At 33.0% G+C, this 6,654-nt stretch overlaps 1 pseudogene; it reads right to left on the minus strand.

Moving 5' to 3' along the window:
* Nucleotides 1-4,859: 4,859 nt before the first annotated feature.
* Nucleotides 4,860-5,091, minus strand: LOC141423163 (uncharacterized protein C9orf85-like; annotated as a pseudogene).
* Nucleotides 5,092-6,654: the final 1,563 nt, after the last annotated feature.

Raw genomic sequence — 6,654 nt, forward strand, 5'->3', positions numbered from 1 at the left:
ATTGAAATCACCATAAGAGGGTGACTATGGTAAAAAGGAGAAAAATGGAGGGGACAAACCAATTTGGGATATTATACATGCCTAAAGAGAACTATCATAATAAAATATCCTATACAGCTGTCTTAAACAAAAAATGTCTTATTTAAAAAACCAAGGACAGAAAGGTAAAACAGGTTCCATCTGGCATTTGGTACATGTGGGAGGGGGGAGAATATAGGGAAATGGTGAAAGATATGAATATGGTGCAATGTTATACACTCATGTATAGAAATGGAGAAAGACCTCTTGAAATTATTCTAAGAGGGAGAATGATGGAGGGGGTGAATTAGCTAAAATACATTGTAAGCACTTTTATAAATATGACAATATACCTCCAGTACAATAACATGATAACAAAAATAAAATTAAAGGATTTGATATGGAAAGATTGTCACTATATGTAAGACCTACACATGGCGATATTAAATCACTAGAAGTCATAAAATAGTATCTACTTTGTATCCAGAAATCTATTGTTAATAGAATACTTTACATAGAATTTCATGTAAATATTTCTGCTTTAAAAAGAGCACCACATAAATACTTAGTACAAGGTTAACTTAATTTTTTCTTTATAGACTAAATGGTGACTATACAAAAGTATGTTGGCCAAATGGATTCTGTCACAGTTATTCAGTTTAGCCAAGGGAGTGTAAAATCAACCACAGAACACTTGTAAATTGACTACTGCAAATAAAACTTTATTTGCAAAACAGGCATAGAGTCAGAATTTTTCCGTGTACTGGAGTTTACAAATGTCAGATTTACAGAGTAACAAAATTTACCAGTTTACCAGCATGAGTCAGCCATAATCTTCAGTTCCTGTAAAACATGATATGAAAGAGTCTCTATGCCAAGTACATAATCTAGATCTTTCTTCATTTCTTCCAATCTCTAGCCTTTTTCTCCCTTTATTGTTGTGCTGAATGGAGGTACATTGTGGCATTTACAAAGGTTCTTACAATGTATCATTTATATGGTACTTGAATTCATTCCCTCCACCATTCTCCTTTGTCCTCCCCTCACATGATTCCTGGAATAGTTTCAACAGATCAATATCTACCCTTCCGGTGCCTTGATAACTGTGATTTAGGAAGAAAACATTATTATTGGTGACTGTTGAAAAGTTAACTCTAAAATTATGTCAATTTTAAAGACCCAAGATGCCAACTTGGGCTAACACACAGAGAAAGATATATTAAGTGTAATCTAATTTTTTGACAAAAAAAGATAGTGCTAGTTAATGAACTAATGTGTAATTATTTCAAAAGGTAAGAGTTTAGTAAAAATTATTCAAATTTCTCCTCGACAAAAGAATGACTTAGAAATAACACTAGGTTCATGTGTGTACATGTGCACAGGTATATATTAGTTTCAGTGCTATTACTAAGTTTAGAAAGATGAAGGAATGATTAGCAAGACACTATTAGAGCTATTTGTCAGAAACATTCTTCCAATAGGATCTAATTAATTCAGTCACTGAATCTTGTATATCTCTCCTTCCCTAATCTGATAACCAGAGAATAGTTTATTTTCATGTGGCTGATACAAAAACTTACTGCCTCTGGCATGTGACAGTTCTGTAGTTCATGGCACAAGGTTTTTCAAACACCTAAATATAGCATAGATATTATTTCTACTTCATTGACATCATGAGGAAAGATGTGCAAAAAGAATACAAGTACAGGAGTTCAGAATTTCTGAGTAAGCAGAAGTTCACTTGAATCACAAGTGTTGAGTTGGACTGTGAGAGGAGAGAGCACTCCTCTTGTATGTCTTTTTCTGCCCTTACCTCTTTTTTTTCTTTTTTTTGCTTTTCAATAAAACTTTATTTATTTATTTATTTATATTTTGCTCTTGTTTTCATTTCCTTTATTCATATGTGCATACAATGATTGGATCATTACTCCCCCTTCCCCCCGCCCCCTCCCTTTCTTCCCACCCCCTTCCTGTCACCCCCCACCACCTCTCTTCCGAGCAGAAACTGTTTTTCCCTTATCTCTAATTTTTGTTGAAGAGAGATTATAAACAATAATAAAAACGACCAGGGGTTTTTGTTAGTTGAGGTAAGTATAGCTATATAAGGAGATTCCTAGTTTTGCTTCCATGTACATATATGTTACTTTCTAAATTGATTCTTCTCAAACTAACCTTTTCTCTAGTTCCTAGTCCACTTCTCCTATAGTCTCTGTTGCTTTAAAGTTTCTGCATTAGTTCCTTTGCATTGAAGACATCAAATGCTATATTTTGGGGGGGTTACCTACCTATCCTCATACCTCTCTTGTGTGTACTTGCCTTATCATGTAATCAAAGTCCTATCCCCTTGTGTTTGGCCTTGATTTAAAGTTCTCATATGAGGGAGAACATACGATTTTTGGTCTTCTGGGCCTGGCTAACCTCATTCAACATGATGTTCTCCAGTTCCGTCCATTTGCTTGCGAATCATAAGATTTCATTCTTCTTCATGGCTGCATAAAATTCCATTGTGCATTAATGCCACATTTTCTTAATCCATTCATGTAGTGGGGCATCTTGGCTGTCTCCATAACTTGGCTATTGTGAATAGTGCTGCAATAAACATGGGTGTGCAGGTGCCTCTGGAGTAATCTGTGTCCCATTCCTTTGAGTATATCCCCAAGAGTGGTATTTCTGGATCAAATGGCAGGTCTATGTTTTAGATTTTTAAGAAGACTTCAAATTTTTTTCCAGAGTGGTTGCACTAGTTTACATTCCTCTTAAACTCAGCAGGGTAAGTTAAGCTAAGGGTGGCATATCCACATCCTCTGTGAAGGTTAAGCAAGTTCTACTGTGAACTTTGGGAGCAAAGCCAAGATAATCTCAAGTAATTGTGATTTGAGAAAAAGATATTTTTAATGCCATGGGGTTCCTGTTCAGTCCAAACTTCTGGTTACCATACCTGATATAATTTTGAATTAAACAAAATGTTTATGAGCAGTCTATAATTTTCTAGGTCACATAGTAAGGCTTCTCTTCAGCTTTTTATTGTGATTTGGATATAATTTGGATTGAAACAACTATTAAGAAGGTAATAAAGTTCTATCACTATGTCTTTTAAAAGTCTATGGTTTCTACTACTATATCTCTACTAATTTTCCCTCAGTTCTATTTAGTTCTTTTAGAGTTTATTGTTTTGAATATAAATGCATGGAAAAAAGAACAACTCCTGAGTTACATGTTTTTCTGAGTGATATACATGCACCAGCTGGAACTGGGTTATTCTGGAATTGTAGGAAAAAAAAGAAATTCTCAATTGGCCATTTTTTTTAACTGTGCTCTTACCAGCATTATTTGTAATATAAAAAAATTCAGATATTTCAAATGTCTCTGCATTAGAAATGACTAACAGAGTACATTATGCAATAAGAGAATAATACTCAGTAATGTAAAAATATTCAAATTACAACTATTCTAGCATGATCACTTCCCAAATTTTATTATAATGAAAAATAAAACACATGCAAAATAACATGTATCATACAAGTGTATTCATTAAAATCAAAACCAATGTCTAACACTTATTTTCACATGGTTCAGCAAATATATACATGTATACATACATATATTCTTCTATTGGGATACAAAGAAAACATGGTTAAATGCTAACAACTGGAAATCTAAGTGAAGAGTATCCAAAGTTTCTGTACTACTTTGCTACTTTTCTGTAGGTTGGAGGTTTTCAAAAAAAAGATAAGAATTCAATAATCAAACAATTTAGAGTCTTCAGAAGTACAAATATGGGTAGTGAAACAATAAAGAAAATAATTATCAAAATTCAAGATGGTGCACACTCGGGGAAGAAGGGTGAGCTTGTGGGGAGGGAGAGCTCTGTGAGGAGCTTTTGATACTGCAATTTCTTCACCCAGATGTAAATGTGTGAATCTTTCTAATATTATTTATTAAACTATATATAAAAATTCTGCATTCTGGATTTTTCCAGGGTGGATATTTCACAAGACAAAGGAGTGTGATGAGGTGTATAAAAATACTTTCAAAGAAAAATTGAGGGCTGGGATAAAGTTCTTGCTTAGCAGGGGTTACATCTCAGCACCAAAAAAGAAAAGGCAAAAATAATTAAAATTTTTAAAAAAGAAAAATTGATACATACTGCCAAATATTACTATAAAAATAAACTGCTTTTGTTTTGAAATAACTATGGAGGTATTTGTTAATTAGGGTTGAAATCAAGCTATCAAAAGTACTTACCATGGACTGATTTTTAAGACTAGTTATGAGATGGTTCTGAAACAGTCATCTATCTGAGTCTTGTTTAGTTTGGTATTAGGTAGTATATTATTCTAAATAATTCCCAGGAACTTCAGTATGAAACCACAACAAGAATTTTGGCATGTACTCTAGTATAGGCAACTTAAAAAGTTGTTATAAGACATATGGATAAAGTTTCATAATTATTCAAGTATTAAACACAATTTATATTGTCCATGTACAAATTTTGCCTGTTTTCTATGGCTTTATTTTTTATTTCCTCAGTAGAATTTTACAGTATTTTTGGGAAAAACACTTAAAGGCAAAAGTTGGTCAGAATTTTATGGGCAAACTCACTTTGAAAGTTATATTAATCCACTTCATTATTGTCATTTGAATTATGATCAAGATCTATATCATCATCACTTTTTTTCATTTCTTCTGTAGCTTCTTTTACTTTTGGAACTTTATTTTTAACATTTTCTGTCTTTTCTGTTTCTTTATTAAATCGAATAATAATGTCTTCTTTTTTCCCCACATTGTGTAAATTTCAAGTTCATAGGTCCATGGTATATGCATTATGTGGTAATCATCCTTCACTGTCTTTTATAAACTTTGAACACACTGTTAGGTTTAGATAATGGTTTGTATTTACTGTATTTTACTCATCATTCAAGAACATCTTTACAGTGCTGACATACTCCATCATGAAGTCATGCATTAATCTTCTTGATCTGAACACTTATTAAACTTGTCATTTCTGAAGCCAGACATATTCTGGGGCTTGTGAGATCTGGAGAGAGCTACATTGCCTTTCTGGAAACTCATCACCAAAACCACAGTCACCTCAAGCCATTGGTGCTGCCAACTTTTGGGGAAGAGCAAAAGACCTTCCCCTCCTGCTGATGCTTCTGGCAGTGACCTTGAAGATCCATTGGTCATTTTGTCCAGCTTTTTTTTCTGGTACTGTTAACATAGCTTTTCATCAAGTGAATGTTGACTATTCCCCTCAAATAATATAGAAATTCACCTTTCTAAATTATGTATAGGAATGATATATGTGAATTGGGACATCTATGAATAGCACTGAAGAATAAATCAAGAAAATAGTTTCATAACTCTGAAACAATCATGAGTTTATGCTTATGCTTTTTTCACTAATGAGTGTGTAGGTATTATAAAATTGGAAATTGAGGAGTGATTGGTAGTGTTTTTAACTTTTTCCTCTAATATTAAAATATTTATGTACTGAGGTATTCTTCTGGTTTTAATTGCTCAATGTCACAAGTTCTGAAAATGTTTGACAATATAGTTGAATTAGCAGGAGTTGAAGTAAGCTACCTGTAAGTTACTCAGTGCAACTTAGAAATTTTTGGCATAATAGGAAGTCACTTTTACAGCGAAGATCTTGCAAATATACTTGAGCTCTGGCTCACATTATTCTGTCCTGGCCATTTCCTATATGCTTCTCAGTTGCTGATTGCAAACTCCTATACATTTTTCCTCTGTGCAAACACAAATACTGTTTGGAAAAATTTGGTGGAGAACAGTCACTTCATATCATACCTTGACAGAGTTAAAGATTTCATGACATTTGGACACTTCACAGGAACGATTGCTAGGAAAATCCTGCCATGTAATACTGTTTATGTTCCTACTCCCAGTGTTTTGTTTGTTTATTTATGTCTGAACACATTAAGGTGCTTTTAAAAATATGAAGTTTATCACAATTTAAGACAAATAATCAGAGTCAAAGAAAAAAAGTGAAGGAAATTTAATAAAAACTATTCTCAAGTATACATGAAAATGTGTTCTCTATATATGTTAATAAAAATAATTTTATTTTGAAAAATATAAAACTGTAGAGCTTGACTTTTTTCTTTTTCCTACTTTAATCTATGATCTTGTAGCATTACAAAGAGACAAACTGAAACAATAAATGTCAGTTTGGCAAAGACAATTGTCAGAGAATTCATCTAGAATTACTTGAAAAACCCAGCATTCTAGTAAAATAGTATGCTTTGTTACACAAATTTTATTCTGTTTCAACTGTTAGATTGCATTAGGTTGGTTTCAGAAATACTCTTTGATATAAAAATCACTGTGCATAAAATTTAATTGTAGTGTAAATTCAGGTAATAAAAAGAAACCAAGAAATAAATAAACAGGAAGTGAAACAGTAAATAAAGAAGGCCAACAAGGGAAAGAAGTTAGGCTTGTTGCAATGGGTAACTGCACCTTTATCCCACTGGAAGACAAGATGGAGCTGTCTTACCCCAGATTCCAGAAAGCAAAGGAATTTCTCTACAAATTCAAATGTATTTTTGTTGAGTGCTATCCCCAGTGGTATTAATCACTGGTATTGCTTGACTTTCTGTCTCTTATACCTAA

The sequence above is a fragment of the Castor canadensis genome, chromosome 5 (assembly GCF_047511655.1).
Source record: "Castor canadensis chromosome 5, mCasCan1.hap1v2, whole genome shotgun sequence".
Taxonomy (NCBI): domain Eukaryota; kingdom Metazoa; phylum Chordata; class Mammalia; order Rodentia; family Castoridae; genus Castor; species Castor canadensis.